At 31.3% G+C, this 27,826-nt stretch overlaps 1 long non-coding RNA gene across 6 annotated transcripts; it reads right to left on the minus strand.

Annotated features, from left to right (window-relative positions):
* Positions 1–3,137: 3,137 nt before the first annotated feature.
* Positions 3,138–5,909, minus strand: LOC112019039 (uncharacterized). Of its 6 annotated transcripts, none has more exons than XR_010632595.1 (4): positions 5,739–5,909; positions 4,831–4,898; positions 3,645–4,736; positions 3,138–3,540 (listed from the first exon to the last, which is right to left on the minus strand). It is a non-coding gene; the product is annotated as an uncharacterized LOC112019039 (long non-coding RNA). The 6 variants fall into 6 exon arrangements; XR_010632593.1 differs by lacking the exon at positions 5,739–5,909 and adding an exon at positions 5,308–5,725 and having other exon boundaries at positions 4,831–4,888; XR_010632594.1 differs by lacking the exon at positions 5,739–5,909 and adding an exon at positions 5,308–5,725.
* Between the last annotated feature and the right edge of the window lie 21,917 nt (positions 5,910–27,826).

Consider the following 27,826-nt stretch of genomic DNA (forward strand, 5'->3'; position numbering starts at 1 on the left):
ACTATTAATAATATAAAATAAATAATTTTATGCTCAAATTAGTAAAAATATTTAAATATTTGCAACTCATCACGTAATAGGTTCATATTCTTAATTATAGTAATTTAAAAAAAAAAAAATTCATTTCCTCCGTTTCTAATGACATGTAACATAATTAAAGTTGATTCCCCAACTACTAGAACACATGATTACTAAAATGTATGAGTTATAAGATAATTTTTGACAAATTTGTTAGGTTCTAAAGACTTAGGATTTGATATATTTAGAACTCTAATGTGTAATATTGGCAAATCATGATCAAAATAATATGTTTAGTCTTGTTTAGGCTTGCTCAAAGTTATATATTTTATGTAAAGTTGGAATCGAGAGGTTGCAGATGCATTGGTGCATTTCGGCCTGGCTCGATCGATCGAAAGTTAGACTCGATCGATTAAAAGTCAGCCAGAATTTTTTTCTGCAGAATTTTCCAACTCAGCCCTATCTCATTAAACATTTTGGGTTTTCTGTTTTTGCCATAGGTATATAAGGCAAAACTCTAGCCATGTTTTTTAGAGTTGTTCTTGTTGTATTGTTGCTCATACTTTGCTGTTTGTATGAATCTCTTGTGAGGTCATTGAAGAGCTTTCCTTCACATAAACTTAGGGTTTTCTAGTAGAGATATTTTCAATACCTTGATGATCAACTCAGTTACTGCCATTGGAGTTTAAAGAATAATAAGCATGGGTGCTTGTATCTTGTGGAGAATCCAAGAAAGAAGGAGTCCGTAAATTCGGAGCTTGCATATGGTCGTGTCAGTAAGTTCTACTGGTGGGTAGCATTAGGAAGTCAAGCGGGAAGCTTGTAAGTCCTTTTGTATGAATTTCGATTCTTTCGTATAGTGGATTCAGGTTTACCTTGAGGATAGTTAGGTCAAATCCTCCCCAGATTTTTATCGTGTAGTTTCCTGGGTCATCATATCATTGTGTTATTTACTTTTCCGCTGTTTTATATTCTTGATATGATTGTGTGATTGTGATAACCTAGATTTGCATAAATTGACTAAGTTAATCACTTGGCTAATTAACTAGGTTAATCTGGTTGGTTTAAGGGGTCTAAAACCGTTCAAAATTAATTCAAAATGTACTGCACATTGCACAGACATCGACAAGATCCATATATTATACTATATAATAAATTTGTGTCTTAGAAGCCATAATTTTGTTTTTCCTTACAGTTGGTTGTTTTCTTTTTGCTGCACTCTACTTGCAAGTGGTTATAAAACAGTTTGGGGTGAATTAAATTAAACTTAATTTTTTTTAAATTCAACTAAAACCATAAACTTCTTAAATTATTTCAATTCATACCCTGAACGAATCACTATTAAATAAAAGTAAAAGAAATTATCTACCCAAAAAAAAAAAAAAAGAACATTTCATGTGAAATCATAACATGCATTTGGAATGCTATATGAGAACAATGAAATTATAATACCAAGTCATTTAGTTATTATCACCAAAATTTTACAATAAATATATATACATACATACATACATATATATATATATATATCATATAATATAAACTCATGCCCAGATTATAGTTGCGCCAAGGGGAGATGTTAATTTTCTCTTCTTCTTTTTTCAAATTATTATTCTTCTTATGTATTGTCATTTATTTTAAATATATTAAAATAATTAAACTAATTGCACCAGATATAACTCTAATACCCAAGTTTGAAAATTTTTAAAGAACATACAACATTTTTGCTCTTTTATTTGTATTGCCTATTTTATTATTCAATTTTAATATTGAAATATTTATTTTCTCTTACATATAATTCTTTCATAGTACATTAGTACTAGTTATATGTAAATGATATTCAAGTTAGTGACATATCTCGAAAAGTTTCAGATATGTACTGGAGATTTCTAACATGTAAAAGGCAACGACAATATTTTCAATCAGGAAGAAAATCTTAAAGATCACTGACATTTCCAAGCATTCCGCAGGACATTGTTCAGATCTATCCAACTAGGAAACTTATTATAGAAGATCTCTCTCCGTAGCTAGTTCATGTTGTTGTTAGGAATAGAATGGACAAAGTTTAGTTATAAAATTAGTTTTAGTTTAAGACTACAATCTTACTCAGCATTATTAACATTATTACATATTTCAAAAATCTAACCGTTGGATTGTATGTTCTTTACGTTCTTAATACACATGTCAAATTTTGTGCTAATCGGATATTATTTATTGTATGATCTATAAGATTATATTTTATGCATAATTTTAAATTACAAAAACTTGCAATTTAAAAAATTTATTGATGCCATAATTATTAATCTTTAATTTTATAGAAATTTTGCAAGTATGGAGGATATAAAAAAAAAATGTAATTCAATTGTGGATTTATCAAAATTTACCTCTCTAATAAAAAAATATTTAATAAGATTATAACCTTAAGATACAACCAATTTTGTAACTAAATTTTGTATAGAATATTAGTTTATGCTTTAGCCAAGAGAGTGAGATTTTCTTTCCACCACATTACAGATAGAATCTTGGGCTATAGCTTGGTTTTATCAGTTTTTATTTTTCAAAGGCCCTCTCAATTTTATTTTATTTAAAAAAAATAAAATAACTTTTTTGAGAACCCTAAATTAAAAAACTTGGCAGAAGTACTTGCATCAGTAAGAAATTTCACAAGCAACATCTTTTCCCACGGTATGTAACATTTTTTTCAGTTTTTCTTCACAAACCAAGATGGACAAATTAATCCTATAAGTTGAAAAAGCTATTCTTCTGGGTGTCACTAATTAGAACTTTTTTTTTCTTTAAAATGTGAGCATAAGCAGAACAAACTCAAACACTGGTTAACTTGTACAATACCATTGAACTATAAGATATTTTAGCTAAAACACTATTTTTTACAAACTATCACATTTTTTGGGATACAAACAATAATTTTTTGTAAGTCTGCAACTCAACTATTATATTTGAAACCATCAAAAAAATATTTGAAACTATTAATTCATCTTGCGTTTTTCTACTTAATCTCCATCAAGAGGGATGCATAAAGTAATGTCTGATAATTTCTTTACCTGGCCATAAATAAAACCATAAGGTAACCAATAATGTGAGAGGAAGATGCATGAACATGAGTGTCAAAAAAGCATTTTTATACCCCTTGGAAATTGATAGAAGAAGAGATAGAATCTACTTTCTAAAAAGACCAGATAGTACAATGTGTAAGAGGCTAGAGCATAACACATTGGGGAAGATGGACCCCACAAGCCCAAAACTTTTCTTTTCATACTATTCTTCTCTATCCCTTAACTAATTAAACCTGCCCCAATGAACTATATATATATATTGTCTCTATTGATAAGGAGACTGTGGCTTGTGTAGATTATAAATTAGTGTAAATGAAATTGAAATTTGAAAATCATGCACCCCCAAATGCCACAATTGATTTTCCCAGGAGATCTCACAAAGGTGGTCCCATTCTCTTTGCCAGACCAATGTCCTTTATTGACCTGCTTTGACCGTAAAACATATTCCCTGCAAACCAATAAAAAAGAGAGAGGGTAAGTGAGGGTGGTCCACTCCTTATATGAGATTCCCCAGTAGCCATAATGATAATCCTCCTGCTGCAAAAACAACACCTTTTGCTTTTCCCAGAATCCATACTCTTTTTTCTTGATGCCCTGGCCAGACGTGTGTATTTGAGAGAGAGAGAGAGAGAGACTGGTGCATCTGAGAAAAATATGATATAGGGGGTGAAGTCTTAGTCCCCATTGCTTAAGATAATATGTATGCAAAAGAAAAATATGATATAGGGGGTGAAGTCCCCATTGCTTAAGATAATATGTATGCAAATAAGCCTAAACATATCTGATCAGTGTTCAGTACTAGCTTTGCTAGCTTACTTACTATGCACAGCAATGACTATGATCTATTGACCAAGAAATGGGAACAGCTTGTTGATTTTGTCAAAAGAAAAAGAGGAACAGCTTGAATACAAAACCTTTTCTATTTCTTCATTTGCTAGGGGTTGAAACTTAAAAGCCTAGAGTAACTGTGTCTGTGGGTGTCTTTACACCTAGGTATACAATTGGGCTTACTTGATCATGCCTTCCCACAAAGTAGCAAAATTAATAGATCAATGGTTAGATTCTTTACAACATGATGGTCTATTGAACAAATGGTCTACAAAAATGATTTTTTTTTTCTTTTTTTTTGACTGATTTGTGCAACTTAGCCCAAATGCATTCCATTCCATGTACTCCAAAAACAAAAGTGAAACAATCCATCATTAGGCTTGCCAAGCTAGAATTTTGATGATATGGGTAGCTAAAACTTTGTATAAGAAAAAAAAGCCATGTTGATTTGGGATATTTTGTTTTGTATATAAAAATCAAATTAACAACTGGCTTTGTGTAATTATGAAACAATTGCTACTTTTCAGGACATTCATAATAAGACCAGGGGTCATATGAAATGTCCATGAGACAAGCGTGAAGGGAGATAGAAATGGTAGTTGTTTTATAACTTCCATGTTGTCAGGCACGGCACAGATCTAAAATTTTCCGTAAATTTGGCAACAGATTTCACACAAACACAGCTTCACAGAGAAGAGAAAAAGAAACCTCGTTACGTGTGTAAACGAAATGATTACGGTCTCATGGGAAGCCACATGTGACCATTGGTAAAGGAATAACTTTCACAGAAAAGAAGCCTACTAGTACTATTATTTTCTGCAAACAAAAAACATAGACATCATGAAAACCCTAAAAACCGTAATAAGTATAACAAAGAAGAACAAGAGCAGCAAGAAGAAGAGGATTGTACCTTTGTTCAGACATGAGAGAACCTGCAAACTTGTCTAAAAATTGGGTCTTGAATATGACTGTAATAGCCTTTGAGAAAATCAAAGAGACCCCAAATTGGAAAAGAGAAAAATAAAGACTAATCTTTTATGTATAATACATGTGGAATATGCATGGCTCCTCATACGCCATCCACGGAGGCCATCGATGTTCCGGTGGGCTCTGCAAATGGCATACAGGGAGCCAGGCACATACTTATATGTGTACACATGAAAATGATGCCATAAAAACGTGCATGTACACATGAATTTCTACATTTATGCACATATTTCCACCATATAATACTAAAGAAATTTCCAACAAAGACCCTTTTTAAAACCCATCAAGTGTAAATTGAACTAAGGCTTGAAAAAAAAAAAAAAAAACATGTTTTTATGTATGTATGAATGAACATGTTACATGTATATATATGCAAGGACTTTGAAGTGCATATGGATACTATGAATTCCAACCCTAGCAAATCTTCCAAATGATCAGGAGGAAGATGAAGATGTAGTAGTTTTTGTAGAGAGAGAGAGGTTGAAGGGGATTGAAAAAGGGAGAAAAGGAGGTATATATTGAGGAAAGGAGCTAGCTAGGAAGAGATTGTGGAAGATGGGGAACTAGGTCATAATCAAATGTGGCTTGAAAGCCCCACAAAACCCTATTGAATTGGTTTAACACAAGCAAACCGGTGGGCTGAACTTAGGGGATTAAAGGGTCTGGCTAATGTTGTGGGGTTTGTGTGTAGATTTCTGAGGGAAAGAAGGAAGATGTGGGGTTGGTGTTGCACCCCAGCTCCCCACTAAATATAGACAGTGAGAGAGAGAGAAAGAGAGAGAGAGAGAAATGAAGGGTTGGGTTAGTAACCACGCAATTTCCTAAGCTAACCTTATGGTGTTTGAAATCTCCTTTTCTGGGTCGTAAAGCAAAGGTTGCTTTTCTCTTCTCTGAAGCTCATTTTGTCTGGGAGTGCTTGGAAGACATGGATTCCTCATCCCTCTACTTCCTTTAAATAAAAATAAAGTTAAAGAAAGAGAAAGAAAAAAAGGAAAAATACTACCATAATTTTATCATCTTTTTTCCTTTTCCTCCATCACTTCACACTTCCTCTTTATCTACCTTTTTCCCATTCTATTCTTTCATATTATATAACTAATTTATTATGTTGCTGTATTTTGGTCAAGAGTGAAGAGACAGGGATAAGCACTTTAACTCTTTTTGTTTAGATTTTAGAACTAGCCATGTCACTTTGTTTACCTAATTCACTTTAGTTCTGTTCACTTAGCCAGCACTAGCAGCTCATAGCGACAGAATTATTTTTTTTTTAATTAAAAATAACCAAATTGGAATTTTTTTATAAACAAATGCTTTAAATATTAGAACAATTAATCCCATAATCTTTCATAATTACGTGGACCAATTTTGGTTTTCATGAAAGCTGAATCATTCCAATCGTATTTTGTAAGACATTTAATGTCCCGATCCATCATGTTCAAAGAAATTTGGGTCAAAGAATCATTTTCAGGAGAATTAATTTGTAGCACTGCTTGATTTTATTTTGTCTTTAGACAATAATCATTAATTAAAACTTCTTGCCTGTCTCAATTTTTTTTTTTTTTTTTTTGGTAAATTACTTAATTGTTGCTTAGCATTTAGGTTGTGTAAATATAATCCCTAATTTTTTAATATTATGTCAAAATGATTCATACTTTTAATAACAAGGGTCAACATTTTCCATCCACCAAATTGACACTGCGCAAAAATTAGAAACCAAATAGGTAATTAAATCTCTTTCATTTTCTATTTGCTACATACTCAACAATTAAAAATAAATTTGTGTACTAATCTAATACAACAAAGATATTTTATGATAGAGTTAAAGACCTCAATGTCTAGCCTGATTTCATCTGATGAACCGACCTAACATGCTTTTCAGCTTGTCCTAAAGCTTGTCCTTTAATTTGATTGTCCAGATTCTAGATCTCTCACAATTTTTTATTGTTCAGAAGTGGTACCATCTCTGTAGTTGTTTTCAATTCTACCTGACCTCTTATTGCCTGCACCATGAATAACTTCATTTGTACATGACCAACTAGCCAAAGCTTCCCAATAATACTTCTAACCTTATGTGAATGTTCTACGAATGGTCAATATCTTTAAGAGAATCTTTAGCTGTCAAAATATGGCCACCAATAGAATTTCAGTGTTAACACCAAAATAACAGATGCCATGCTTTTATATATATACATACATACATACATATATATATATATATATACCTTCTCAAAAAAAAAAAGATTTATATATATTATCTTATTTTTTGGTTATATCAATTATTAACCCCAAATTTGTCCAAAGTAGATCTTTAACCCAAAAAAATTTTAAAAAAAAATTGTGGAAAATTATGCTTGCTCAACATTGGAATTTTTTTTTTTTTTTTTTGAAAAACAAAAACACATAATAAGGAAGAAGAAATGAAGTTCTAATATAAAGGTTCAACGTTAGAATTTAACACGAAGTATAACATTTTAAGTGAGGGTTTCATACAAGTCATATTTGTTATTTGAAAGATAATGGCGATTTGGAAAAATTGAGAGCATAACTTATTTGATTTTTAAAATGCGAATAAAATATGTATGCATATAACCATTGTTTGTCCTTTCTCTCATCTCTTTTATTCAACATATTTGTCAGATCTCTTCTCTTTGTCCCTAAACTAATTGATTCCATTTATAGAATGAGATTGCCCTTAAAATATTGCGAAGATGCATCTTAAGAAACTGTTAAAAATGGGCTGTCCATTGCTTGAATTGCTTCCAAATACCTAGCTAGAATATCAATGTGAGGCACAAAATTTGGTATTACATTTAATAAGTTGCCCGGTAATTAAGCTCTCCCAAAAAAAAAAAAAAAAAACAAAGGGAAAGTTGAGAAAAAGGGACAGTGCCACTGGGTCACAGAATTTTTAGGATTATAGCTATCTTTTTTGATCACATGAGTGAACAATCCAATTAAAAAATGGTACAGATGTTCTGTGGCTCATCAACATGAAAAAACAGTGTTCATTTCTTTATAGAACTCTAATCATAGAAATAAACCAAAAAATAAAAACAAGAGGTAATGGTTGGCCTTGGATCTCTGACCTTGAATAAGTTATGCAAAGAGTGTTCTTACATAATTATTAATTAGTGAATTTTTTTTCTTTTTTTGAATAAATCTAGATTCATACTCAATAACATTGGTTATAAAAAAATTAAGTTATGAAAATTTGAGTAAGTGATAGTAAAATTCTGAAATAACATATATCTAAATTTGTATGATCAAATCCTTAACAACTAGTTTGAACGGGGGGAAATAGAAGGAAGGAGAGGGATACAATTTGATGAAACTTGTTTGGATATTTTTTACATGGATGGAGGGGGAGGATATGGAAGTAGAGGGATAAGGGAACGGCTTATATTTAAAAAATAAATATATAATTGTCAATTTTGCCTTTATGATGTCAATTTATATATATATATATATATATATATTTTTTTTTTTTAAATCTACAAAAGAGAGTCATAATTATCAATTTATAGACCTTCCATGACTCTCTCTCTCCCGACTTAATTTTAAAACATCTAGACAAATGAGAGAGATTTTTATTCAACTTTCCTACTTAATTTTTAAAACATCCAAATAAGGAGAATGGATAACATTTTCTCACCCATCTCCTTCCCTCTCCTCTACCTTCTTCTCCACTCTTCCCTCCTTCCCCTCCTTACCTTCTACTTCTCTCTCCTCAAAACTTCCAAACATAGTGCCAAAGGGGAGAGTTAGGGGTTTGTAGGGGTATCTTATCCTCCTAACCCCTCTTTTTTAATTCTTTCAAATTGGAAGAATTTGTATAAGGAGTAGAGGGGAGGGATTCCAGTGTTCCACACATATTAAGAACATTGGAATTATCAATTTTACCATGTTGTGGTCAATTTATATATATTTCCTTAAAATTAGTAAATAAAGATTATAATTGTCAATTTATATGACCATTTCCCTCTCCTCTCTTACTTTATTTTAATTTAAACATCCAAAAAACGGGAGGAATATGTATATATATATATATATTATTTTTCGCTCTTCTTAATTTTCAAAACATCTAAATAATGGAAAAATTTAACAATTCTCCTCCATTCTCCTCTCATTCTCATCCTTACCTTTTATTCTCCTCTCCCTCCAAACTTCCAAATATTGTGTAAAAAATATTCAGAGTTTCTAGTATTACAAACAAGGTTGCCCGCTTCATAGCCTAAGTACTCTTGTGAACTTAGGGGAACGACTATGGATAACAAAAATCATACTAAAACTTAAAACTAAAATGAATTTCCTTCAAAATCACAAAACCAGACTCAAAGTTTGGCAAACGTATTTGTACCCAAATGTTTACAAAGCATTGAGTCACGTTTACTTGCTCAACTAAAGATTGACAGCTTCAAGTTTCATTAAGATCAAAATTAGTAGGCAATTAAATTGATGTTAGACGGTTTTCTTCTTTTACGACAGTTGGGAGTACGTTGTCTATGGCATCATCTGTAATACACTTACAGATACATGTGATTTAAAAATAAATTCAATTCTATCATTCGTCTAAAATTTGAATGTATCTAGAGGTCTAATATAGATGTCCTCTAACTTTGTGTGTGTGTATATATATGTGTATGTATATATGGAGACAACTAGGAATATTTAACTTTGTCAAAGAGATAATCATTACTTATTTGTTAAAGAGATAAACACATTAGAAAGACTTCTTGAGCAATTAATGTAACATATAGAGACACATTTAACTTATGTGTATACCCAAAAATCTCCTTAGGAAGACTCATTGAGTATTATTTAATATGGAACTTCACTCACATGTGTATATCCAACAATCTCCACCTCACATGTGAGTCTTTTCCTTTTTGTGGTCTTTGACCAAGTCTTACTAGCTCCTTGTTGTCTATGGGCTTTTTACATCACCAATGCATTATCTATGGACATTTTGTACGCCATTCATGTGAACCACATGTCAACTCCCCAGTCTTATTCACTGAAACTAGAAATAGGGACCCTGAACACCTCGCCACCTTCGCCACCACCTGAGCTCTGATCCCACACTCATCCATTGAAATCAGAAATAGGGACCCAACACATTGCCACCTTCGCCACCACCTAAGCTCGATCTAATAGCATTTGATAAGAAAATAAACACTTTGGAAAGACTTATTAAGTAGTTAATATAACATATAAAGATACACTTAACTCAAAAGATTTAAGCTTAATGGGTATGAGTTTAACTATGTTATATTAATAATTCATTTTTCTTATCATTATTCAATATAAAACTTCACTCACACGTGCATACACAATATTATCATTTTTTTTTTTTTTGGGTAAATTGCATTAAAAAAAAAAAAAAAAACAAAGGGAAAGTTGAGAAAAAGGGACAGTGCCACTGGGTCACAGAATTTTTAGGATTATAGCTATCTTTTTTGATCACATGAGTGAACAATCCAATTAAAAAATGGAACAGATGTTCTGTGGCTCATCAACATGAAAAAACAGTGTTCATTTCTTTATAGAACTCTAATCATAGAAATAAACCAAAAAATAAAAACAAGAGGTAATGGTTGGCCTTGGATCTCTGACCTTGAATAAGTTATGCAAAGAGTGTTCTTACATAATTATTAATTAGTGAATTTTTTTTTTCTTTTTTTGAATAAATCTAGATTCATACTCAATAACATTGGTTATAAAAAAATTAAGTTATGAAAATTTGAGTAAGAGATAGTAAAATTCTGAAATAACATATATCTAAATTTGTATGATCAAATCCTTAACAACTAGTTTGAACGGGGGGAAATAGAAGGAAGGAGAGGGATACAATTTGATGAAACTTGTTTGGATATTTTTTACATGGATGGAGGGGGAGGATATGGAAGTAGAGGGATGAGGGAACGGCTTATATTTAAAAAATAAATATATAATTGTCAATTTTGCCTTTATGATGTCAATTTATATATATATATATATATTTAAATCTACAAAAGAGAGTCATAATTATCAATTTATACGACCTTCCATGACTCTCTCTCTCCCGACTTAATTTTAAAACATCTAGACAAATGAGAGAGATTTTTATTCAACTTTCCTACTTAATTTTTAAAACATCCAAATAAGGAGAATGGATAATCTTTTCTCACCCATCTCCTTCCCTCTCCTCTACCTTCTTCTCCACTCCTTCCCCTCCTTACCTTCTACTTCTCTCTCCCTCAAAACTTCCAAACATAGTGCCAAAGGGGGAGAGTTAGGGGTTTGTAGGGGTATCTTATCCCACCTAACCCCTCTTTTTTAATTCTTTCAAATTGGAAGAATTTGTATAAGGAGTAGAGGGGAGGGATTCCAGTGTTCCACACATATTAAGAACATTGGAATTATCAATTTTACCATGTTGTGGTCAATTTATATATATTTCCTTAAAATTAGTAAATAAAGATTATAATTGTCAATTTATATGACCATTTCCCTCTCCTCTCTTACTTTATTTTAATTTAAACATCCAAAAAACGGGAGGAATATGTATATATATATATATATTATTTTTCGCTCTTCTTAATTTTCAAAACATCTAAATAATGGAAAAATTTAACAATTCTCCTCCATTCTCCTCTCATTCTCATCCTTACCTTTTATTCTCCTCTCCCTCCAAACTTCCAAATATTGTGTAAAAAATATTCAGAGTTTCTAGTATTACAAACAAGGTTGCCCGCTTCATAGCCTAAGTACTCTTGTGAACTTAGGGGAACGACTATGGATAACAAAAATCATACTAAAACTTAAAACTAATAGCTTCAAGTTTCATTAAGATCAAAATTAGTAGGCAATTAAATTGATGTTAGACGGTTTTCTTCTTTTACGACAGTTGGGAGTACGTTGTCTATGGCATCATCTGTAATACACTTACAGATACATGTGATTTAAAAATAAATTCAATTCTATCATTCGTCTAAAATTTGAATGTATCTAGAGGTCTAATATAGATGTCCTCTAACTTTGTGTGTGTATATATATGTGTATGTATATATGGAGACAACTAGGAATATTTAACTTTGTCAAAGAGATAATCATTACTTATTTGTTAAAGAGATAAACACATTAGAAAGACTTCTTGAGCAGTTAATGTAACATATAGAGACACATTTAACTTATGTGTATACCCAAAAATCTCCTTAGGAAGACTCATTGAGTATTATTTAATATGGAACTTCACTCACATGTGTATATCCAACAATCTCCACCTCACATGTGAGTCTTTTCCTTTTTGTGGTCTTTGACCAAGTCTTACTAGCTCCTTGTTGTCTATGGGCTTTTTACATCACCAATGCATTATCTATGGACATTTTGTACGCCATTCATGTGAACCACATGTCAACTCCCCAGTCTTATTCACTGAAACTAGAAATAGGAACCCTGAACACCTCGCCACCTTCGCCACCACCTGAGCTCTGATCCCACACTCATCCATTGAAATCAGAAATAGGGACCCAACACATTGCCACCTTCGCCACCACCAAAGCTCGATCTTATAGCATTTGATAAGAAAATAAACACTTTGGAAAGACTTATTAAGTAGTTAATATAACATATAAAGATACACTTAACTCAAAAGATCTAAGCTTAATGGGTATGAGTTTAACTATGTTATATTAATAATCCATTTTTCTTATCATTATTCAATATAAAACTTCATTCACACGTGCATACACAATATTATCATTTTTTTTTTTTGGGTAAATTGCATTCCCACACTTTAAGCTATGAGATCAACCGTAATGTGTCCCTCTAAATTTTAAAATTTGAAAAATTGAACTTCAAAATTATAGGGCTCTATTTATGGTATCCTCCCACCATCAGATGTGGCAAATATGCCAAATGCCAAATATTTGGCACATTTGCCACACCAAACATAAAAATGAAATTTTATCAGATGTTCCAAATTTCAAAAATTATACAACACCGTTACAGTACTGTCTCAAATATGAGACGGTACGGACAGATGTGGCAAAAAATTTTATTGTTTTATATTCTCTTTTCTCTCTCCTCTCTCTTAATTTTTTTCTTTTCTCTTCTCTCTCATTCACCGGTTCCCTCTCTCTTCTCCCTATACCGGTTCCTTCTCTTTTCAACCAGTCTGGGATGTTCACCAGTAGCAACGACGGCGTAGCTTTGACAACAACAGCGTGCTCCGCCACGCTCAATCTCACCCACACTCAGCCACACTCGATCTCACCGATCTCACCCAGAGGCCGCCATCGATCTCACCCTCTTCCCTCTCCTCTCTGCCTCTCTCTGGTTGTGGGTTTTTTTTTTTTTTTTTTTTTTTTGCAGCAATTTGGGTTGATCTGATATTGGTGAGTAATTGTGGTGGTTGGTTTGCAATAGAGGTGGGTTGTAGTGGTGGTGATGGTGGGTTCTAATATGATGGGTGAGCTGTGGGTGATGGGGGTGGTATGGGTTTTGTGTTTGTTTTTTAAATTGTAGGCGACAGGTGGTGGTTCAGTTGATCTAGGTGTGGTGGGTTGTGGGCTATGGGCGATGACAATGGCAATGGCGGTGGGCTGTGTGGGGTGATGGCCAGTGGTGGCTGTTGGTGTTGTTGATGATAATGGGAGAGGGGATAATATATTATTTTAATGTGTAGTAAATATTATTTTAATGTATAGAATGGAATGATAAAACATCTGATAAATTGACATTTTGTAAAATAATGTGGTAAAATAATAAAGTATGCTTTTAGTGTAGCAAAATAGCATAATTTTTGCCACATTTGATGCAGATGCTCTTATAGGGCATTCTCACACGTAATAATGTATACATTATTAAATGATTACGTTGTTATTTTTGTTGGGATTATGAAATAAACATGTAAAGATTAAGATTAAGTATGATCTGAGGAAACTTTTAATGGTAGAGGGACATTACATTTGCACCTAATCCCATAGTGTAGTGGGTTGATTGTTTAGATTTAAAGTTTAGATAGACATTACAAATAACTCTATAATTTAGGATTAGAAAATGCAATTCACCCACCAAAAAGAGAGAACAGAAAATATTCAATTTTCTAAGCATAGGAAATATTAATTTAGAGGGAGTGTTGGGAGTCAACAAACCTCCAATACAAATAATTTTTGACAGTCTTATTGAGGGTCCCCCAAAAGAAGAAAAATGTGCTAATTGACGTACAAGAGAAGTGTGTTTTCCATTGAGGGGGCAGTGATAATCAAGGAATTACCACAGTAACAAAAATATAACAATTTCGAAATTACAGTCATAACGTATACTAGAATTTCAATCCAACCAAAACAAGAGCAATATGTCGTTTCTTTCTATTGTTTTATCCCTTTTTGTAGCTTGGTTCTTGTGTGATAGCGATTAGCGAATAGGCTCTGTCCCCATCATAAATATTCGATTTTCAACCATGGAAAAGATCGTTAATAATTGAGTCCTACACAAATAATACCAAAAAAAAAAAAAAGGTTTAAAATTGAAAGTATTAAAAAGAAGCAGACTGGTATTGAACAGACACATAACATAAAATAACTGCAATAGTTCTTGCTTTTGTGGTTAGACTATATAAACAGAACACATTTGTGAATCCTGACCTATTCAAAACATTTTCCATATTCTGTTTTACCACATTCTGCTTTTGAGCTTTATTTAGAAAAACTTAACCTTCAAAACGTTGTATCAACCTCCTAAACACGTAGGAGTATGCTAAACGGGTACAACTGCATTCCCATTAAATATGAACCAAAAGCAACACAACTTTCTCTCATCCTTTTCATTCTCTTCTAAGATAAAAGGATGGCGACCAAGAAAACCATTGCCATGCTCCTCATCTCCTTGCTGGTTGTGATGATGGCATGCACCAACACGGGTGAAGCAATGCGATGCGGCCAATGGTGTCAACCTCAGTGCATGAAAGTCAAAGGTGCATCTCAAGACGCATGTAAAAAAGCATGCAATGGTCTTTGCTTACAACTTGGTGGAAAAGGAGAAGGGGATTTTATTTTACCCCTTAATAAAAATGCGACCACGTGAAGCATTACTATTCTCTGGAATTGGCTGTAGTCTTTTCTTTTCTTTCTTATTGAAGGACAAAAACATTAATATGTGACAGTGGAACTAATTTTTTTTAGTTTACACTCAAAAAAAAAAAAAAATAGTTCAGCAGATGTTGAAGTATTTTAAATTGTAATATTTGTAATTGATTTTCCATTAATTGAATAATCAAATTTTGATTATGAAATTTCATCCATTGATGGTTTTTTATTTTAGAAATATAATCATATTAAACTATTACATTCTTTTACCTGTTAACCCTTATTTCTTTGACTCTTTTTTAATTTATTTTAATTTGATAATTTACTAATCCACCATCCTCCACCTATTAGAGAGACACATCTTTTGTTTAATGTCTAATTGTAAGCGAAGTTTCTTTGCATCATTTGTATTCTTCATTCCCATTGTCCACAGAGACGTAGTACGGTAGTAGTGTCTTTGTATAACTACTAGCCATGTCTCATCAAATGTGCAGTGAAACAGTTTAGAAATAATCTTATTATGTTCTATCTATAATACTTATTATTATGTGCAACCATATTTGGGGAATCAACTTTCATTATATTATATGTTATTAAAATGAGAGAGAATGTTAATTTTTAGCATAAACATAATTAAGTATATGAACCAAACTTTTTGAGTGAATTGACAAATATTTAATTATTTTTACTAATTTAAAACTGCAATTATTTAATAATCTTGATTGCATTTATTAAATTTGCTTTTATATTTTCCTATACTGTGATCAAGAATGTCATATCCAAATTAATTTTTTTATATAAATCTTAGAAAAATAATCAAAAAAATTTATTTTAATAAATAATTAGTAAACTACATATAAATTATTAATACATGAAAATAAATGTATATTATGCTTAATTAAATAGCACAAATATAGGCTACTATAGTGCTAGTTCCATATGTGCGTGTGTGTCATTAAAAGGATTTAGGAAATATAAATTGTTAAGATTAATATAGTTAAAAATAAGAATTCCTAAAGGTTTTACAAATTTTACTACATAAAGTTTACAAATTAACTGATGTGTCAATAAATATAATTGGTAGGTTTCAACTACCTCATAAATGGGTTGGGTAGGAATTTCATTTTAAGTCTTAGGTTTAAGTTAATTGTTTTTTTCAACTCATCTTTTTTTTTTTTTTTTTTTTTTGAGAAACTAAAATAGGGGCTTTTATGGCTATATTACACCCCCGGGCAAGGAACCAGTTGACAAGCCTCCCAGCTGAAGGTACGTGCCTGCCAAACTGTGTGGGGGATAAACCCCACTAAGTTTACCCACCAACAGACTCTTGCGAGCAGTGGGATTCGAACCTAGGTGTGGTGCACGAAGCGTCCGAAACTTACCCACTCAACCAAGGCCCCGTTGGCTCTTTTTTATTTTTTTGAAAATTTAAACACATTACTAAACTTACTTTTTTACCCACTAATAACAACTAATAGACATAGCATTTTCTGGAGTAGGGAATTTTTGGGTGTAACATTCAAATCTTACTCCCAAGAAGAAATTAAGGCTAGGCAATATTGATAAATTGCTTTAATTCAGATGAAAAAAGCAAGTAAAACCGGTTCAAGTAATTAAAACCTTCTGGATAAGGTAATTAGAGGTTAAATTATAAACATGATAGTTTGAGACTTTGAAGGTTTGTCAACAACAACAACAACCCAAAAAAAAAAAAAAAAAAAAAAAAAAAAAAAAGAGACTTTGAAGGTTTGTTCTTGCTTCCATATGACAAGTTACCTGATGAGGCAATACAAAATATATTGTCCACAGAAAACTGAACTTGCGATTGCAATGATTAGGGTAACTTTAGGTCGAGTACTCAAAATAGCCATCGTTTTCTCATCCCAAATGTGACAAGTACTGTTTGGAAGGTCAGGTCAGGTCAAGTCTACATCCAATTCCTGCTTGATTGAAACTCTCAATATTGAATATTGGTTCACTTATATATCCCATACACATATCACTAAGGTTTGTAGAAATTGTCATTCTAATCCCAAATTTCTTTCAAATTTTTATACCCCTAGCTAGCTACTCTAAGTCATTAGTCATATCAAAATTGTTCCGTAATAACCAATTGATGATGATGATGATGTCCAACTAATGTAGAAATGTGTCAATCAGCTATAAGCTATTCTTAAGAAACCGCATGCGCCAAAAAGCGAATTAAAAGATCAGGTCGGCATTGACACTAGCTAATATCCAAACAATAATACTGCTTATAATAATTTTAAGTCATAACCAATTCATTCCCCACTCGCCACTCGGCATTTTGCATAATGTGACTTTTCTTGAAAGTTCATATAAATAGTACTACTATACTCACATGTTGCTAATCCCAGAACCATGTATATTGATTAAGACCTTACTCAAATTTGTTTCATTATTGGTCGGTTGAAAAATTGTAATAAGTTAGGCAAAGCCTGACCAGGTTAAAATAAAAAAATAAAAAAGAAAGAAAAGATATTCGGTATCAAATGATACTATATTAGCAGTATCAAAATATAATAAGTGACAGACATGTTTACAAAAAATAATTACCTTACTAATAAATGAAGAGAAAATGTCTTAATGGATAATTATTTTTATATATATGTCTCTCATTTATGGATAATGTTAACAAATACTCTTATGACAATTATTAATAAACTATTTTAGAAAAACTTTATACAACTTTTATAAGAAATTGAACTTAGTGGAACGACCTTAGAGTCGTTTAATATTTCATTTGTTACGATTTTTTTTTTTTTTTCTAAAGAGGCATGTTGCAAACGTCAGCCTAATTAAACCCTTGAAATTTGAAATTTACTCGTAATTGGTAGTATGAAGAGTGGTTGAAAAGTAGCACCTTCTTAGAGTTGCACTCAGCTTAAATTAAACCCATAATCAGATCATTGTCACTCTATCTGATAGAATAATTAATGCAGATTTAGTGAGGCAGAAACTCCAATGGTGTACTGCAACAACGTAGTTAAAGTAGGAACAGTCATTTTACACACTTCTTGTTTATTTAAGAACTTTAACCAATTTCTTAAATAAATAAACCATTTTTTCATTTTTATATATTCACTTTTTAAATTTATTGAATATATATATATATATATCATTCTTCATTTTTTTTAATTTATAATTAAACCTAAAACTTTAATCATAATTTTTTGTTTTAAGAATAGAGAGAGATGAAATTAAGAGAACATGTTTGAATGAAAAAGAGAAGTGCTCTCCGAACTTGTTGAGCATGGTAGTATTTTGCAAAAAAATAAAATAATATTAGAGTGCCCAAACATTTTCTGTGGGATTCTAAACTACAATGTTCTTCAATTGGACTAAAAAAAGATGTTTTGAAGAGCCCAATGCTAATGCTCTATGAGGTTAAACCAAATGAACCAAAAAATAATATAATAACAATAAAGTGGTTAAACAATATGGACAAAGGTTAATGAGGACAATCGCAAAGATTATGGTATTTAAAAACACAGTAATAAACTTAATAAAGAACTATACAGAACATAGAGTGAAAGAGAGCACACTCATTTGCCCACTTGGAACGCAACATATATAGCATATGAAATTATGAATAATGAGTGATGATGTACGTGAGAGAGAGAGAGAGAGATGAAATTATGAATAATGAGTGATGATGTATCTATGAGAGAGAGAAATTAGAATGTGTATGACAGTAAGAAAAATGGTTTTTTTTTTTTTGAGACAGAAGAAAAATGGTTTGGTTTACCTCTAATATTTTTTTAGCTAGAATCTCTTTTTATTTTAATGAGAAACTATCACATCACCTACTAACTAAATAAAATGCGGAGATTAAAACTCACTACTACTTGTCATTGTGTATTTAAAATAAAATGAGATTTTCAGTTAAAAAAGTATTGGGAGTAAACTAAATCCTAAGAAAAAAGAGTCATGTTAACGGTGTCCTTAGGAAAATTATTAACAAACAATTTTAGGAAAATTTTAATTCTACTCTTATGGAAAATAAAATAAAAACTGTCAAAACTTTAATCACATTTTTTTTTCTTTTACTATAAAAGATTTTTTAAAATATAGTTCATTAACAAATATCTTTAGAACATCCATTAACATTTCTCTAAAAAAAAAAAAATTTGAAATTAGAGTAAACTTGGGTTAGTTTGAGAAGAGGGTGATCAATCTTCCATGTCTAGAAAAGGGTGCAAAGAATTTCTCCTATAGTTTCCTTGTATGTAGAAAATGGTAAGCGATCAAAAAGAAAAGAAGAAAAAGGTTAAGAAACCCATATATTAAAAATGGGAAATGGAGGGGGGCTTTATCGTGTAGAGTGTTGGAAGCAACAAGTGTGGGAATCCTGGTGTCAGATTTTATTGGCTTCCTCTGGTTTTTTGTTCACTGATCAGTGTCCCTTCCCTTAATGTTTGTATCTAAGTGTCTCACGGTTAGATTCTACTCCAACCCTATATTTCTCTCTCTCTCTCTCTCTTTCTCACACAAAGCTAAGTTACTGGAGTGACTGACTCTTCTGGCTTTAAAGTTTTGAAAAACCTTCTCTGCTTCTATACATTTTTTTGCCTCGAACTACACGCAAACACATTCGCGCACGCAGCTATTGGCATTAGTATGTGGATGATGAAGGGTGTGGTACAGAGAACCATGTGCTATGCAGCAACTTCATTCTTCTTTCTCTCTCACACTCTTTGCATATATACAAAATGTTTTTTATATATAAATATACTCATTGCTTTGCTTTGCTTTGCTCCTCGAATTTAACACAAGCAACACGCATGTTGGTGTGAGTATAATAGTACCCTCCCAATACACATACAAATGGTACCATTGCTCCCCTTTTGAGGAAAATGGTATTCCGCCGCTTCTCTTAGTCAGCTCCCTTTGTGTCCCACTCCCTCCATAGCTACTACATCTGCTAGTGCAATCTGAAACCCTAACTCTCTCTATCTCTTGTTTTTTTTTTTTTTTTTAAAAGTAAATGTAATAGAAAATAAATATATTTAGTCCACACCCTATAGCTTTAATTATTTGTGGTGAGAAAGAGGCCTTGGAAGGCTCCAAGATTCTTACCTTTCTCTATAAAAATAAAAAATAAAAAACTCGAAAAAAAAAATTGATGATGAATGTCAAGTAGAGACACCTTATGAACCGACACTTTGGATATTACACAAATCATGCTACAATGAACATTGATTATTTTAAGTCTTCTAAACTGTAATGTCCAATTCTTTTATGAAGTAAAATATGGGCTAGAAACTCCCCCACTTAATGTAAGAAATGCATGTGTGTGTATATATGATTTTGGAGAACAAGAGTGTCTAAAGAGGTATATAGGTTAAAAATGATATATATTCAATAATTATGAATTTTCAATATACATTTTAAACAAATAAATTTGTCAATTACACATAGAATTCATTGTGGGTGTGTGTAGGTGTTTTTCTTGATATTTGGGCATAGTTTAATTTTATTTTGTTAAAATTGTATAAAGTTATTAGATAATGGGAAATTAAATTCATAACTTTTGCCCTTAGAGCATTAGCATTGATATAGGAAACTTTTTGGTCAAATTTTAACTTAAGAAGCCACTTTTTCTATTTTATCTACTCTCTTTCAAAGATACACATTTAACTCTTTGTTTTTTCTCATTATATTAAAATTTTATGTACTTATTTATTTTTAATTTCTCTCTTTCCCTTCACCATAGCCTGCAACACCAACCTCGCCGCAACTAACACCATAGTCCATACCACCACTTGCACTACAAAACAAAGTGATCAACACATCACTAAAACCAAAAATCTCCACTCTTAAATCGTTGTTCTCTTCAAACAAGATGTTAACATGTAATGAGCTTGTAAGTTTTAGGTCCACTTTATTTGTCTTGCTTAACACATGTATTTGTACAACACACATACTTGTACTGCACATATAACACTTGTACTGCACACTCTTGCCTCCAATATGAAGGCATTCCTTCTACTCCTCTGACAAGTCTATTAAACATTAACACAATAGTTGGACAAGAATCTCTATGATAAAGAGTAGTTGTTTTAGTTTAAGAACCATGAGAGATGTAGAGGGATATGGATCGTTCGAGTGCATAAGTTTGAGAGAGAGAGAGAGAGGAAATGGGGATTCAATAGAAAAAACAAATTAATTACTAAGCTACAAAACTAGTTAAAATTTCATAAGCATTGTACCTAGAACATCTGGCAAAAAAACTAGCTTAAAGTGGGTGATTTTTTGAGTTGGAAATACAAACTTTAGCTGGACTAGTTAGATGGTGTCTAAATATTGCTAGTGTTCTTAAAGAACTTATTAAAAAAAGTATTGTAGGATCTTATAATCGTTAAACAATAGTGAGTACGTTACACATATAATGACACGTACCTTATTTGATTACATGTATTATCACATGAGAAAATAACTATTTTAATTTTACAAATGTTTAACTATTTTAACATTACTACCGCACACCCTGGGTGCGGTAATTAGTCTACAAGTATAAGTGCTTGTGGAGTATAGGAGGTAAGGGTTAGGGTTCAAATCTCCAAAAGAGAGTTTTACACACATATGCACTTATAATAGGTTAGAGTAAAATTTTTATCTTGTATAAAATAAATAAATAAAAACTATTTTAACATTAAATTATATACCACATGGGGTAATTATTACACTTAAAAGAGTCATATCCTTTGGAATTTCGTGTTATGTTGCGGGAATATCACAAGAGAGTTTTTGTATATGTTCCCTTATTTTTTTAGGACAATAAACCCATAAAAATATGTCCATCCAAAAGTTTATGTTTGAATTGACTTATTTATTAATTTGCTTATTTACTGAAATTGGGTAAAAGTATAGTTATATCTTAAAAAGTAAAATTTGAAAATGTTGTGCGAAACCAAATAAACTTCCTAAAAAACCTAAGGTACACTTTTTAATTTTATTGGATCAATAAGATAATAATGTTATGTATCAACTGTCGGTAGCAGGAATGCCTGCGAATTCGAATGAGACAATGCTATATACAAAGAATTTTGTTTACTATTTTATTTAAATTACACCCCCCTGACATAGAGTCAAGTGATGTGTGCAATTCATACAATGGACAGACAACAAGTCATTTCAAAGGGATAACAGGTCATGCATCATTGCATGTGATACACGGGACTCATATATCACGGCTTTTGTGGCAATTCACATGTGCATGAAAAAATTAGGATTAACATCATGATTCAAGAAATGACAAAGTTTAGTTACAAAATTGGTTATAACTTAAAATTATAATTTTACTTAATAAAATAAATATTACTACATATTTTAAAAATCTAACTGTTGAATTGTATGTTCTTTACGCTCTTAATACACATGTTAAATTTTGTGTCAATCGGATATTATTTACTATATGATCTATAAGCATATAATTTATACATAATTTTAAAATACAAAAACTTACAATTTAAACAATTTATTGATGACCTATTTATTAATCTTTAATTTTTTAGAAAATTTGCAAGCGTGTAGGACATAAAAAGAAGATATAATCTAATGATGAATTTGTCAAATTTCACTTCCAATAAAAATATATTAAGTAAGATTATAGTCTTAGGCTATAACCAATTTTATAACTATACATTATCCTTTAAAATATCTTGATATATAGAAGGTGCAGAGAAAATACTATTTCCCTTTTTAAAGTTATAAAAATTATGGTAAGAAAGTTCTTAGATAACAAAGTTATTTAGAGAAACAAAATTTTGCTCCAAATTGATTTGAAACAAAGTTCTATCAATCTAGTTATTAAGTGATTCAAATAATATAATAAATTATGTGATTTAATACATTTCAATAATCTTCTAAACTACTACTTATTTGACAGAAAATTTTAGCCTTTAGGGGTCAATTTTAAAGCCCCCAAAAAGGGAAAAGCAATCGTAACATCCAAAACAAGAAAACCCATGTCCCCCTAATTAAGGGAACAGTCAAGACCAAATACATTTGGGTGATGAAGAGAGCTCTACAATCAGAATCATCTATATATGATACTAATTGGAATAGGATTCCTTATTATTATTTTTTTTCTTCAGATAATTATAATATGCTGTTTACTTCGCAACTCAAATTCTTTTCTTCTAGACCTTAAAGCACTTTGTGCATAAAGATATGTTAATTCAGTTACAAGATTTTTGGTTTATTGTCCACTTTTCAATACACTCCCAAAACTTTTTAAAAAAAAAAATTTAAAAAAAAACTATTCTATAGTTTAAAAGCCTCATTATTCATATAAAATAGAAGTTATAGAACCAGCCAGGAAATCAAAATCACTATCGGCACTGTTGCTAAATGCGACCCACTAGAGGAGATGGCCTAGAAAACGCCCAAATGGGCCTTTCATGATGCAGGTGATCATAGGCTTGGTACATTTATACAGTATGGCCCACTAAACCAATAAATCCAGAAAGCAACTTCGGCTTCTCTTCTGGGCCAGAAAGTTTTTTTTAACAGTTAATGTAGTGGTCCTAAAAACTGTCCATTAGTATATGTGGACCTCCACCTGCACCGGCTTTCACCTTGGTCCTTCGCTCAGGTCTGACTCCGCAGAACCTTCCTGAGAAGGCCCACCAACTTTGCGGATTGAGACCCAAAAGGAAAGCAATGAACAAAACAAGGAACCCAGTGATAAACTAGGTGCAAGGGAAAAGGGATAGTTTCATTTCTACCCTTATAAACTCTGCTATATATATATATATATAAATAAGATTAAAGTTACATCTGGCGTAACTCTAAACAATGCTATGTTTTTTGATAATTTTTTGTTGGATTAATTTTTCAAAAGTCTTATAGTTGAATTACACATTTTTTATGTTCTTAACATGCATACCAAATTTTGTGTCAATCGAAGATTATTTACTATTCGATCTAGAAATTCATCTTTTATAAACAATTTGAAATACAAAAATTTTAAATTTAAACATTTGATTGATGATATAGTTATTAATTTCATATAATCTTAAAATTTTGCAAGTAAGAAGTGTATCTAATTCAACAATGGGTTTGGTAAAATTCACATCCAATTAGAAAATATTAAGTGATGTAACAAAATTTAAATTTATATATATATATTTTTTCATGAGATAACTCTGCTTATTATCTTTTTAACCTTCTTAGAAGGAAGAATTCTTTGAGGATAATCCCAAGTTGGGGGTCAAAAACTTCAAACCAAAACTTTATAAATAATGACTTAGGAATCACTAGGGTAATTAACTTCTTGTCCCCCTCAAAAAAAAAATTCTTGATTTTTTTTTTCTTCTTGTCCCCCTCAAAAAAAAAAATTCTTGATTTTTTTTTTTTAATAATAATCTTAGCTTACTCCTTCACATAATTTAAGACGATTTCCAAGTTCCAAGTCGAGGCTATTGAGCCCATTCACCTACGAAATAAAAGTTCCTTTCTTGAGGGGCTTTAGAGGAAATTAGGAGCCCATTACAACCCACTTGATCCACAAGCCTATCAGACCACTTATCCCTACCACTTGCATATGAAAACCCTTCTTATAAGTTATATCCACTGCCTGGCAACTGCACTGATGTTATGTAGCTTTGCAATTTGCTTTTCACTTGTTGTAAGCTTGTGTTAGGTCCACAGATCCTTAGGGTTGGTGTCTTCTTTTATATCTTGTAGTTTCATCATGGGCAGTGGTGGCCTCGTGGCAATGGGCTTACCCCCATGAAGTTTGGTTGGTGGTTGGATCCAGATCAAATCTCAAAATGGGAAGCGCTTTAGATGATTTCCTCACCACCAACCTTCTTAGAATTATGAAATAATTCTATTTTATTCAATAAAATAAATTTAAAATGAAATTTACTTAATATTGGAAGATGTATGAATACAATAAACAAACTACATTGGGCCTAAAGCCTAATAGGTTTGTACACTAGTGACCATAGTCTCCACTAGTGCCTTCAATGGGCTTAGGTCAAGCTATGACTCAACCGGTTCCCTTGTTTTTGCAGTCCCAATACTAGGCTCCTAACGAGTAGGATCTTATAATGATTACACCCAAGTAGGGAAACCACCTTTGGTTGCTCCCTTTACCCATTTTCATTATTTCTTTATTTTTAAATATCTCATAGCCTTTGTTAATGGATCAAGCCATATATGAGAACTTATTTTACCCATCCCATGTATTGTCCTTTTCATCCTTTTCATTTTGTGTTGGACCAGATATTATTAGACTAAATTTAAGGGAAAATAAAGTTATTTATATTCATAGAAGTATTACCCCAACTTCTTTTTCCATTTCCAAATTATGTTGTAATTTATTATTAGTTCATTTTATTTTTTTAAGCATAATATATCTCAAACACATCAAAATCCCAACATATACTTTGTGGACAAAATCCATAGGACCATAATCTTTTGTTCCATAACTTTCTCACAACTTTGATATGGCCAATTCTGAGTAGTGAAAAAAAAAAGTAATAGGTTCATGTAAAAGAAACATACAATCAATCATAGTCTAACATATCAAATAATTGTGAAAAATAATGGGGTAAAAGTTTTGATCTTAGAATAACTCTACTCTATAAGAACTTTACTCAAGTTCGGCTAAGAAACATCAACATTAGATTGATGACAAATCAAACTTTGGTCCATTAGTATATGTGGACCTCCACCTACATCGGCTTTCACCTTGGTCCTTCGCTCAGGTCTGACTCTGCAGAACCTTCCTAAGAAGGCCCACCAACTTTGCGGATTGAGACCCAAAAGGAAAGCAATGAACAAAACAAGGAACCCAGTGATAAACTAGGTGCAAGGGGAAAGGGATCGTTTCATTTCTTCCACTATAAACTCTGCTATATATATAAATATTTGTTGAAGATTCTATAATTATGTAGTTAATATCTTAAATATTTATAATCTACTTAATAATATAAAATTTACAAATGAAAACAAAAGTGAAAAAAAAAATTACCCATTACTTGATTTCTGAAAAGTAAAGTACCATACAAAAAAAAAAAAAAAAAAAAGATAACCTAAAGTGGGTAAAGAGTCAAATTTTAAATCACATGTGGGCAACTTAAATTTCAATCAAACCACAGGTGGGTAAATTGTAATTTACTAAATTTTAAATTTGAATTTATTAAAAAATATATAAATCTCAATCTCATTCCAAATTATATTAAATTTTAGCAATTTAATCTCAAATTTGTTTCACATATATTTATTAATGAATCCAAACTCATTTCAAACTCAACTTTTTATTTATTTGATTTTTCTTAAAACAAGATAATTTATCGAATTGTTAAGTTCTAAAATACTATTATATAACATTCAAATCTTAAGTGACTATATTTAAGAGTAATATGTATTAATCTATAAATATTTGTTGAAGATTTTATAATTATGTAGGCTAAATAATAATTACTAACTTAAATATTTATAATCCAATTAATAATATAAAATATACAAAAGAAAAAAAAAGTGAAAAAAGTTACCTAATACTTGATTTCTTGAAGGTAAAGTATTATACAAAAACAAAGATAAAGATAAAGATAACCACAAATAGGTAACTTAAATTTCGGCCAAACCACAAGTGAGTAAATTGTAATTTATCCTATATTAAATTTGAATTTATAAATATATATATATATATATATATCTCTCAATCTCGTTCCAAATTATATTAAATTTTAGCAATCTAATCTCAAATTTGTTTCACATATATTTATTAATGAATCCAAACTCATTTCAAACTCAACTTTTTATTTATTTTATTTTTCGTAAAAAAAGATAACTTATTGAATTGTGAAGTTCTAAAATACTATTAGATCACATTCAAATCTTAGAGTGACTATATTTAAGAGTAATATGTATTAATCTATAAATATTTGTTGAAGATTCTATAATTATGTAGGCTAAATACTAATTATTATTTTAAATATTTATAATCCACTTAATAAGATAAAATTTACAAATGAAAAAAAAATGAAAAAACAATTTGCCTAGTACTTGATTTCTTGAAAGTAAATATACAAAAAGAAGAAAAAAAATGATAAAGATAACCTTAGGTGGATAAACCGTAAAATTTCATACCACAAGTAGGCAACTTAAATTTCGACCAAATCATAGGTGGATAAATTGTAATTTATCCTATTTTAAATTTGAATTTATAAAATATATAGATATATATATATATATATAAATCTCAATCTCGTTCCAAATTATATTAAATTTTGGCAACTTAATCTCAAATTTGTTTCACATATATTTATTAATGAATCCAAACTCATTTCAAACTCAACTCTTTATTTATTTTGTTTAAAAAAAGAAAAAGAAAAAAAAAGATAACTTATCAAATTGTTAAGTTCTAAAATACTATTAGATCACATTCAAATCTTAGAGTGACTATTGTGGGGCCCATGGGCCTGATAGCCTCGGCCCATCGGATAGTAGGCCCAAGGACAAGGCCGAGGAGGACTGACCAGCCAAGGCTAAGTCAGGCAAAACCTCTATTGTGACCCACGCCGAGGACCTGTTCGTCCTCGGCATTCTAAGGATAACTTTCGGGAGGGGACAAGCTCAAAGCAAGCTGTCACATTCGCACTTAATGCATTCACCTAACCCCTCTAGCCGCATTAATTGGGATATAACCCCTTGGCAGGGCAACGTTGATCAGAGTGAACCACTTGAGTACTGATAAGGCCTCTGATGGGACGGACGGCCAGAAGAAAGGCAAATAGATGATCAACAGATGGAATAAGGAGATAGGCAGATGGAAACTATATAAGAAAAGCAAGTAAAGTAAGAAGGGGGGGG

The sequence above is a fragment of the Quercus suber genome, unplaced genomic scaffold (genome assembly GCF_002906115.3).
Source record: "Quercus suber isolate HL8 unplaced genomic scaffold, Cork oak 2.0 scaffold_302, whole genome shotgun sequence".
In the NCBI taxonomy this organism is placed as follows: domain Eukaryota; kingdom Viridiplantae; phylum Streptophyta; class Magnoliopsida; order Fagales; family Fagaceae; genus Quercus; species Quercus suber.